Below are 12,435 nucleotides of genomic sequence, written 5' to 3' on the forward strand. Positions count from 1 at the left end.
GGGGTGACCAGTCCTGCAGGGGAGAGCAATTGGGGGTGACCAGGCCAGCAAAAAAAAGCTGGCCAGGGAGGGCAGTTGTGGGGTACCAGGTTGGCAGGGGAGGGCAGTTTTGGGTGACCAGGTTGGCAGAGAAGCATGGTTGGGGACAAGAACAGGCTGGCAGGCAGAAGCAGTTAGGGGCAATCAGGCAGGCAGGCAGGCCAGTCGTTAGGAGCCAGCAGTCCTGGATTGTGAAAGTGATGCCTGGCCCAGATGGCCTCAATAGGCTCTGATTGCTGGCCAGGGACCCCAACTGTGCATGAATTTCATGCACTAGGCCTCTAGTATTTATATAACAAATAACCTCTAAATATCTAAAAGCTCCCTGCATTTTAAGATCTCTTATTCCCTACTCCTGTTACAAAGTCACATTTATATATCTTTGTACATGAATGGGGTGTTTTTCAGTGGAGAACCAAAGCTCTAGAGGTGTTCTCAAAGGCATCTATATCCTCAAATGGGCTAATCTCTTTTCCTTGGGTCAATCCAATAAACACTGGCTGGCTAGTGTTTCTCAAAGAACACTGATGAGTCTTTTAATAGGAGCCTATAGTTAAATATGCTTAGGTAACACTGCTAAATATAACCTCTCTTTTAGAGATCAGCATGATTAATACTTTCAAGAAACCCTGCTGTAAAGTATCACATTTTTTTGGTCATCTTAGCATTCATTAACTAGTTTGACAAAGGAATTAAGGAATTGAAGCTCTTCCAACTGTTTTTGTATTTTATCTGTTTTGTTTTTAAAGATATCTGATATTCTAAATATCAGATATCTTTAACATTTATGTATAGCAATTCTCTCTGTGTGGCCATTAAATAAAATAATTTATAAAAAATACATAACATAATTAAGAGTTGACAATTAATTAATTTAACTACGCACTGCAAAACCTAGGTATTAGTTGAAATCACCCAGCCCTTGCTTATCCACAATTGACTCAATACTCTCTCTGTTTTTTAGAAATCAGATTCCTGTCCTAATCTATACTAATAAAAGGATAGAACGCAAATTAATCAGGATGCCCTCACAGTAATGACTGAATAGCAGGCTGCATGGGGTGACAAGGCCAGCAGGGAGGTTAGTGAGGGATGACCAAATGACTGAACAGCAGGCTGTGTGGGGTGACCAGGCTGCAGGGGTGGTACAGTTAGGGGTGACCAGCCTGGCAGAGGTGGGGGCAGTGAGGGGCAACCAGGTCAGCAGAGGGGGCAGTTGGGAGCAACCAGACTGGCAGGGGAAGGAAAGTAAGGGGCAACCAGGTCAGCAAAGGGGGTCATTTAGTGGCAACCAGGCTGGTGGGGAGGGGCAGTTGGGAGTGACCAGGCTGGTAGGGGGGGTGGGGGGAAGTTAAGGACAATCTGGCAGGCAGGCAGGCGAGCGGTGAGCAACAAACTATCCTAAATTGTGAGAGGGATGTCCGACTGCTGGTTTAGGGCTGATTCCAGGGATCAGGTGTAAACCAGCAGTTGGATGTCCCCCGAGGGGTCCTGGATTGGAGAGGGTGCAGGCTGGACTGAGGAGACCTTCCCCTGCCCTGTGCATGAATTTCATGCACCGGGCCTCTAGTATTTTCATAAGTTCCTTGGGGATTATATTCTCAGACTCATTTCTGGGTCTGGGTTTCTGCTTTCATTGAACTCTTGATCTTATTCACATGTCACCTTCGAAGAGTGTTCTCTTCCCTCTGTTACATGTAAAAGTAGTTGTGGCTCCTGCATTATCTGTCCTGCTCAGTGTGCATGGTAGACTTCACTGGGTTGGTTGGGTGGGTTGAAGAATTTAAGGCATAGAAAAGCAAAATTTTAAAACATTTTGAAATTCTTGTTCTCAAGTTCATCGGTCCCTTCATTTTCTCACGGGCCACCTCTTGTCAAGATTTCCTACCATGTGGCTCTGCCCATTAGTTTCTGCCCTTTGTTCTTTTCAAAGTCTCTCTCCATCCCATACTTCCTGTTTTTATCCCATGGAGAGTGGCTTAGTCATCACCTGTTCCCATGTATCAACTAAGATCTCACCTCATACTCGTGAAGGGCTTACTGAGCTCTGCTATGAATAAATTCCTCTTTTCCGTTATTTTTTTCTTTCACATTGGTCAACAGGTATTTATCAGGCACCTGGCATGTGCCAGGCATATTAGTGGTGATTTGAGTTTTTATCTTGGAGCTAGGGGTATAGCTCTGTGCCATTGTAGCTTTTTCTAATTTGTTTCCCACACAAAGGTGGGCATTTAAAAATCTTTTTTAATAGAAACAACACTTTATCTTGGGATATAACTAAGAACATATCACCAGGTGGACAAAAGCATGCAGTCATGACATTATGTATAATATTGAATCTTTTGTTTTAAGATGCAATCTAGCTTAAGTGTTTCAACATAAGCATTTTATATTTGCTATTGTTTAACTGGTGCACATAGAAATATCTTTCTTGGCCATAAGACTAATGAAAGTGTTTTACATTTATTACTTTATCCAATCTTCAGTACCATGTACTCATGTAGAAAGAGAAGGAAAATCACTGCTTCTATTTCTCACATTTCTCATCTCTAAAAATAATCACAAAGTTACCTTTTCTCTATGACCACTTTTATTCTGTGATTTAGCAGTTGTATTCTTGAGAGTTTGTGTGATATTCATTCATTTAGTCACTCACCAAACATATTCTGAGCCTCGCCAGCAACTATATTAGGTAATTGATCATAAAATTAGTCAGTGATGGTCAGTGCCAGGGGTTGGTAGCTTCATCCTTTTCAGGATGGTGCCTTCACCAGCTTTGGATGATTTTTTATCATGGAAACAAAAGACAAATATCCGATCTAACAATGTATCTAGAGACTGGATGGATAACACCAGCTTTAATTCTGAGAAAAATTTCACTCAAGAGATTGTAATCTCTGCACCTAGAATGTTCCTTCCCACATGGCTATCTATCTGTTCTGTTCTGTTTGTTTATTTCAAATTTCTCTGAAAGGCCTAACAGAAGTAAAGACCATGGAATTAGATAGAGCTTTACTTCGTGAGAAGAGAGCATCTATGAGCCGAATTCTTTTCCAGGATAATGAAATTTCATGCGAAGCATTTGGTGTCCTGGGATTCAAAAAGGTTATCAGCCAAGCATTTATAATAAAAGTCCTCCCTGCTTTTCCCTGGCATGCACTGGGAGGAGGGGAGTGCTATCAGTTTGACATTTCTGTCAGAACTGGTATTTGAACCACTGGATGATTCTGACAAATGCCACTGCTGTCATTGGCTCAGTTTTAATTATACCTGACTGAAGCTTTCAATGGCAGCAAGCAGAAAACTTAATTAGTTGGAGTCCCGAGCATGAGCTGGCTGGAGGAATCCCAGTGTATGGGTTTCAGTGGAGATGTGATCAGGTTTAAATCTACCATCCCTGGCAGGGAGCTATCCTGGCTGGACAGTTGTCAAAACCACTAAGGATTATTGAGCAATTTAAATTGCTTTTGAGAGCATATTACATGTATATATTTGTTTCCTAAGGAACTCAGTAGTATATAACAGTAGGTGAAATAAACAAATGCAAAAAGAATAAAAAAAAAACAGGCCTATTTAGAAAATAACTCTGTATTTCAATGAGGACGGGCAAAGGAATATGTGTGTGTGTGTGTGTGTGTGTGTGTGTGTGTGTGTGTGTGTGTGTGTTTGTACCTGTATATAAGTGGATGCTCTGTTAAAAAAAACAACACAACAAATCAGAATGGAATTAATGTTTTAATCACATCTTATGTGCTTGATATTTGCTTTCCAAGTATATATGGGATTATACTTTTTACTTTTACATTCCTATAGAAGCATGCATTAGCAAGTTGTGATGTCAAACTGCTAATATGCTGCCATTAAAAATTAGCATAACTCTTGTCTACTTCTTGGAGAAAGGTTTTTTGTTTTGTTTTGTTTTGTTTTTCCCATTAAAAAAGGAATCTCTCAGAATCACTATTCTTGAGTTCCATTGGAGGTTGCTACAAATCCTCTGTAACTCAGACTGACTACTTTTTTGTTTACTCCACTTTTCAAATTACAGGAGGGCCTGATGCTCATCACTGGTCTTCCTTCACAGAGGCTAAGCAGTGCAGAAAGAGTCCGCTGAATATTGAGTTTTGTCAAACGTTAAGAATAACATTTCTGCTTTATTTCATAAAGAAAATATGACAGTGCTTGACAGACTGAGTGAACTTTCGTCTTCATGACTCAGCCAACACTCGGGATCTTCCACTCTTGTCAGCTGTCTGGTTTGATTCTGCTGCCACTGTCACTGCTGTCTGTGCGTGCAGTGATGCCTGTGGGACAGAACATTATGGGATACTGATTGACTCCGGGGGTCCAGTACCAGCCTAAGGGGAATTCTACTTCTAAAGGGAGGCATGCCAGTGTCGGGCTTTGAAGAGGATTCCTACGGGAATAGCTGTAAATTTATCACTTCCAGGATGACTTAAATGCTACTACTTGGCCTAAGTTAGCCTTCTTGTACACTGGAGTTCCTGGTCTTAGAACAATATCTGGGTGGATGATTGCCTCGATATTCTTAGCAAACTTTGAAAATGGAACAAATCTTAGGTTTGGTTATTAAGTCAATCAGGAAATATTGACTTCTGGGAGTAAAAGTATTACTGATCATATCTCTTAACATTTAGCAATATGGGAACTAATTTTAAGCATTTTTTTAATGGGTGCATTGTATTCGAATGCAGAGGTCTTTTTGAGGGCTGATGTGATTAACAAGTACTTCGTCTTGACCATTGGATGACATTTCAAGAAATATACTCCCATACATCTACCTTCCATACGCTGGAGAACCAAAGCATGGCAAAAGTAGATGGTGTCCCTTTTCATCATCCCTCTGCAAATGAAATGGAATTAAAATTGGTGCTTAAAATTAAATGAGGTGAAGTTCCAGGAATCAGGTAAATATGAGGTATTTAAAAGAAAATGTTACAGATGACAGAAAAGCACAAAAATTGCTCCTGACATGAATAATTCACCTATTCCTGGATGGTATAAGTCACCTACTAATGTGCATTACTTGCCATTTAATAGTGGCTGTATCTGAAGAAATATGGAAATTGGAATATTTTAATAACTTCCTATATGAAAGATGATGAGACTGCCTAAATGATTAAGAGGAAGATATGTTATAATGAACTAAAGCCACTCGAGTGTAAGGTAATTTTAATTCAAATCTCCATCTGCTTATGTATAATTAAGACTCATTTAACAAGTTAATGCCTACCAGAGAGAACTGATAAGTTTGGTATTAAAGATCTTAAGAGAAGTAAATTAAACTGTTGAGGTTGAACTGGTCTTTGGTTTTAATTTTTTACACCTGAACCTTGATATGAATTTCAGGGTCCATTTCTTTATCCTCACTATTCATTTCAGTATGAAGTCAAAGACAAAAAGGTAGGGGCAATGGACTTGCCCTTTTCATATTTTAATTTTGGAGATCCTTCCTGCCAAAGATGTGACAGCATCGTGACTGATATGAATATTTATACACTTCATATTGCTCCCAACATAGCGTCTATGTGCCATTAAGATGGTGATTTCAAAGCCACAAAAATATTTATGCACCGTGGAGATTGGCAGTAAGGTTAAATAACCTCAGAAAATAAGAGAAAAGCCTGTAACGTGCCGCCAGGGGCTGTTTTGATCTCCAGTGAATTCACGAGCTTGTTGATGCTCAATTTCCTGCTTCAATTTTTTTTTTCCTGCGGTTACTGCCAAATAAAGTCCAGCCATCATAAATATGGTGTCAACGTTTTTGTCTTCTTGCGTGAAAATTTAATGCCCAGCATATGACTCCTCATTTAGAGAGAAGATGAACGGATCTTTATTTGCATGCTTTTTAACATCTTCTGGACTAAATGTAAACAATAGACCCGAGGATTCACGCAGCCCTCTTGGCATGATTCTCACTGAGAAGTTAAAGGTTTCCAACAATGCCTGGGTGATGCCAGTGCCGCTGTGGGACCACAGAGTGGAACAGTCTTCTTGCTCACTGTGAGCTATCACGTAAGTTTTGTCAGTCCTAAAATGACAACTTCTTAAGCCATGGTCACCTAGAATAACAATTTCTCAAGTCATAACTTTCACAGATCACAAATTCAATCATTGAAAATTTTTGAGTCCTCTCAAGATATTCATAGCACTAGTCACCTTCTAATAATCACCGCTGGTTCATTTCTTATAACTTAAACACTAGCAAGTATCCTGTTGCTTGGTTCTTTTATTTTATTGACTCATATTTTTAGAGGTTTATTTTTTTTAATTTTAGGATTTAAATTTGTTGATTTTAGAGAGAAAGAGAAAGGGAGAAAAATGAAGGGTGACACATAGAGAAAAAAGCATTGATTTGTTGTTCCACTTATTTATTCATTCATTGGTAGATTAGTGTATATGCCCTGACTGGGGATTTAACCTGTAATTTTTGTATCAGGACGATGCTCTAACCAACTGAGCTACCCTGCCAGGGCCATACTAACTCTTAAAGATCAAGGAATTTGCTCAAGTTCACAAAGTTCATAGAGATATGGGTCCAGTATTTTGATTAGTAGTACAGCCTTCTTTCTACCACATCTCACTGCCTCTTAGAACTATCAAATGTACAGTCTTCTGTTCACACACATGCTTTTTATAGAAAAAAATACACACACACACACACACACACACACACACAGTTGGAATACCCTCAAATTAATAATATCTCATTTCATTAGAAATTTGTCTTGAAAGGAAAATAAACATTTACTAGAACTTTCAAACTATATAGGAAAGCAAAACCCATTTATGCATGAAACTCTGGTTACCCCTCCAGGAAGTATAAATGATTTTTCCTAAAATGTGTATAGAAAGCAGTGTCTCCAGCAAGTACATTTATAAAATAATTTTTTATAATTGAAAATTTGGCCAGCTACTTAGTATGTTCATGTTCAATAGACCTATTTACCTCGATGTTGCTTCCTCAATAATAGGCTTCCCTTGGCATATGTAGTCACTACAACTGGGGATACGCCTCAGAGATTTTAAGGTAAATATTTATTTTTTTCATGCAATTGCACATTCTCATGGTTGCTGATGAAAATGCAATTGTTAATAACTTTCTGAAGGGTGTTTTAAGACTTTGATTTAAAAGTCATAAATGATCATATTATTTAAATTAGCAGGCTTACTTTTGGTTATTTGTTCAAAGGAAATAATCAAATTAGTATACACTGATGTATGAACAAATGTGTTTACTACATTATTATTTACTAGAGGCCCAGAACACGAAATCATGCATGGCTACAGTCCCTTGGCCTAGTATGCAATCAGGGCCATCTCTCCCCAACCCCCAGATATCACCCACCTGGATTCCCACTTTGCCATCAGGGTGACCAGTGGGGCAAGGGCCATGGCCTAATGCTGCCCTTATCTCCCGCCACCAACCTTGGTTCCCCATTCGCCACCCTGCAATCAGAGTCTACCAGCCAGGAGGGAGGGACCAAGAGGTTGGCCATTCCCATCTGCTCACTGGCTGCATCCCCACCATGGGTCTACCTCTGTGTGAGGGGTGACTGGCAGGGTGGGGGCCTTGGCCTGGTGCTGCCCGAATGCCCCGCCACCCACCCCATTTCCCCGTTCGCTGTCCTGCTGGCCAGGGAAAGAGACCGAGAGGTGGTCAAAGCACCTCATAGTGACTGATCAAGTGGTCATTCTGTCCATTCTGCCATTCTGGTTGCTGGGCTTTTATTATATAGGATTAAGCAGCAGCAAGTGATAAGAGAAAGGAAAAAGGGGATTATAAAATAACTTATGATTCATCCATATAATGTATACTGTAAACACTGAAAATGCTGCATATACACATTTATTGTTATACATAGCTATTAAAATATAATTTAACTAAAAAAGGACATAAACAATTTGCATCATATGATATGATTTTGTAAAAATATAATCATATATACATAAAAATATGCTTATAATGATATTGTTTTAGGTGAGTTAGGTGCAGTGAATGGAAACTTCATGTTACTATAATAACAGGTGGCTTATCATGAAGTTACACATAGAGATAAAGGATATAGGAATTTCAATCATACAGCTAGTCCTCATGTAAACCAGAAGAAATCTTATTACGGTCATCACAAAAAAGTATGAACTGAAAGAATCAAGCTTTCTGGAGACAGGAACTAGATAGTAACTCACAAAACTGTCCTATCTTGAGAATGCATATATTTCCTATTCTAGTTCTTTACCATTATGGAGATGTTTTTCTTTCTCTCTGAGTATCTATTGACTTCATCATTAGCTAGTAACTAACTGATGATCTCCCCAGAGCTCCAGTTCAAATTCCTAGCAAATTTGACTGATCCACATGATTAGTATTCTTGTTTGGACAATGCTAATATTCCAGGTCACTTCTTAGGCAGATGGCTAGCCTCAAGTTTGGATAACCTTGAGTAATACATAGACTCTCTTGTCCAATCAGCTACAGTGAGGGGTGAGTTTTCATACCAAAAGGTGACCTATGAAAAATAATTACTACAACTAAATAGCAAAAAACAAAATAAAACAAAACACAAAAACCCAAATAATCCAAATTAAAAATCTGCTAAGAAGTTGAATAGACATTTTAAAAAAGAAATAGCCAACAAGTACATGAAAAGGTGATCAACATTATTAATTACCTGGAAGTGCAAATCAAAAGCACAGTGAGACAACACCTCACACAAATTGGAATGACTATCATGAAAAAGACAAGAGATAACAGTGCTGGCAAGGATGTGAGGGAAAAGGCAACCCTTGTGCATTGTTAATGGGAATGCAAATTGGGACAGCCATTATGGAAAACAGAATAGAGATTTTGCAAATGGTTCAAAGTAGAACTATCACCTGATGCAGGAAACCCGCTTTTGGGTATAGAGTCAAAGGAAATGAAATAAGTTTATTAAAGAGATATCTTTATCCCTATGTTCATTGCAATGTTATTTACAATAGCCAAGATGTGGAAACAACCTCATTATTTACTGACAGATGAATGGATAACGAAAATGTGATACACATAAATAGATATATACACTAGAATAGATTTCAGCCATAAATAAGAAGGAAATCCTGCCATTTGCAGCAACATGGATACATTTTGAGGACATTATGCTAAATTAAATAAGCCAGCCAGAGAAAGACAAATATTGTATAATCTCATTTAAATGTGAAATTTCAAAAAGCCAAACTCAAAGAAACAGAGTAAAATAGCGGTTGCCAGAGGCTGGAAATAGAAAAAAAATGGGGAGCTGTTGGCCAAATGGTACAAACTTCCAGCTATAAGATGAATAAGTTCTGGGGATCTAATGTACAGCATGATGAGTATACTTAATAGTACAGTAATATATAATTGAAAGTTACAAAGAGAGTAGATCTTAATGTTCTTATCACACACAAAATTGAAATTATATGAGGGGATGGGAGTATTAAATAACTTTATTGTGGCTTATTTTGCAATCTATACACATATCAAATCATCATATTGTACACCTTAAACTTATACAATGTGATATGCCAATTATGTCTCAATGAAGCGGGAAAAAATTAAAAAGAGAAAGAACAATAAAGGACATTATATAAGTAATTAGGCACTATATTGGGTTGTATGCTTACTAAAAATAAGTAGTTTTTATAATCTTTGGATGCTTTGAGCTGGCATAAGTAGCACCTTTATAAAATAAGTTCTGCCCAAAATTAAAAAATATATTCTAAGTATTGGTAATGATGCAGAACACTGAGAACTCTTAAACACTGTTAGTGGGAATAAAAATTTTAATAATCACTTGTTTCATACCTCTAAAGTTGAACCCATGCATAATCTAAGACCCAGGAATTATAGATAGGTATATACCCAACAGAAATGTGTATACCATGTTCATACAAGAATTTTCATAGTATTATTTGTAATAATCAGTAATTGGAAACAGCACATTTTAATCAATGATAGAATAGATATATAAATTATGATAATCTAACAATAGAGTACTGCATAGTGATGAAAATCAACTAACTACAATACACATAAAGCCATGGATTAACTTCACAAACAAAATACTGAATAAAATAAGCCAGACTCAGTGAATTTATACTGTAGGATCCCATTTATACAAACATCAGAAAGAAGCAAAATTAACCTGTTAGAAGCCTGGACATTGTTTACAGTTGGAGGGGGGGTAATATTTAGGGGTAGATTCTGGAGTGCTGGCCATGTTCTTTGTCATGACTTGGATACTGGTTACACAGACATGAGCATTTTGTGATAATTTATAGTTTCACATGTATGTTTTACTTTGATACAAAAGTTTAAAATATAAATCATTAGTAAATAATAAAAAAAACTACTTAGAAGGGAAATATGATACTTTAGGCATTCTGTAGCGTAGTTTGTCAGTAGCTATTTTGGGACCCATAGATGGGTTACTATTAAAAACAGACCTTTATTCCCCATTATAAGAACCCTAGTGCTATCAAAATTACCTTACCCTACATTCTTTGTAATCATCCTACTTTCTTATTGAAAAAATGTTGCAATGTAGCAACTATTTAGTTTCCTAAAATATTGATTTCAATATGTACCTAATCCTAAGTAAAAACGCAGGTAATATATTGCACACTCGCATTTCTAAGATATCTTTTCTATCTTCAAGCTCACAAATGTGTTTATATAAAGGCAAAAGAGTAACTCCATTCTAAAATCTTATTTGGGAATCTGTTTACCGAGACCATATCTACTACCAAGAACAGAGTTAAAGGCGGAAAACAGAACTACTTTAAGTAAGAGTTTAGTCTGGCCAGCATGGCTCAGTGGTTGAGCGTTGACCTATGAATCTGGAGGTCTTAGTTCAATTCCTGGTCAAGGTACATGCCCAGGTTGTGGGCTTGATCCCCAGTGTGGGGTATGCAGGAGATAGTTGATCAATGATTCTCTCATCATTGATGTTTCTATCTCTCCCTTTCTCTTCCTTTCTGAAATCAATAACAATGTACTTTATAAAATAAAATAAAAACTAAGACAGAGTTTAATAAAGGGAATCCATTATGGAGTATAAAAAAGCTGAGAATGGGACAATCCAGAAATTAGAAATAGTGGGAAGCCAGGAATGATCCTGGGTAAGTCTTATAGGCTCTCAGATTTGGGAGCACTACTCACGCTTTTTTTCAAAGCTGCTGCCTCAGGCAGAGAGTTGCTGCCAGAGGTAGATGGAAGTTGGACTCAATGAAGGTTGACCTTCATTTGCTCTCATTTGCTCTCAGTTCCTGGGAGGGCTTGGTCAAAGTACTCACATGGTCACCTGTTTTTATAAAATTTGTTAAATAAAGATATTATAGCTGTGATCAGTTAAGACTGCTGCTTGGTTTCACTCAGTTTCTTCCTTTCACACTTCCCCACATGTCGGGTGGTGATAGAATTTCCATGGACATTTTGGGGCTCAGAGTAAAGAGAAGATGAGTTGAGAATACATTTATTTATTGGGATATGTTTTTGTGTTTCACATAAATAAATTGTTTTGTGCCAAATTTTGAATTCATAATTTATTATTATTATTTTTTAAATTAGAACATCTGAAAATTTAAGACATAGGCCTCACAAAACCTGCATAGTTTCCTGGAAGGGGAAACACCATGCCTTTCCTTCCTCCTGTCCTCCATTCCCCTGTCAGTGCCTCCCTTGACTGAGTCCATCGACTGAGAGCTTAGGGTGTATAGAGTGGGGATTTGGCCAATAGGGGAATGGACATTTGCCAGGAGACAAACAAGCCCAAAATGTCACAGGAAGAAGTAGAAAGAGTAGATCCTTTCATTCTTTGCTGGGAGAAGTTCAAATCATGCCAGCTCTGTGAAGGACAGAATTTATGATAGTAACCATCAAAATAAAAAATATACATACCCTTTGGCCTTGCACTTCTACTTCCAGAAACTTATCTGAGATATACTCACTCATGCATGAAATGGTATATATTTCTAAGCTTATTAATGAAGGCATTGATTGCAATAGTTGGAGACTAGAGTCAATAAAAATATACTATACATAAATGAGTGATGAATTAACATATTTGTGATTCAATAATACAACAGAATACTATTACCTTTTAAAAAGAGGACAACCAACAAACCAAACAAACAAAAAAAGGAAACTCTTTATGGATTAAATTGGAATATTAAGTAACTAGGGATTGTTCAGTTTTCTATTACTGATCCAAGTAAGGTTTGTAATCCTTAAGCTAAAATTCTAAAATTCATAAATATCTGGGGGAGGGGAAAGCCACTTTATCCCCTCGCAATAATTGGGTTGCAAAACCTGACCTGAACTTTCATGGGGCTATTTTCAGAAGAAATATTTATCTATTT

Source organism: Pipistrellus hanaki (genome assembly GCF_964339955.1).
Source record: "Pipistrellus hanaki genome assembly, chromosome: 3".
In the NCBI taxonomy this organism is placed as follows: Eukaryota; Metazoa; Chordata; class Mammalia; order Chiroptera; family Vespertilionidae; genus Pipistrellus; species Pipistrellus hanaki.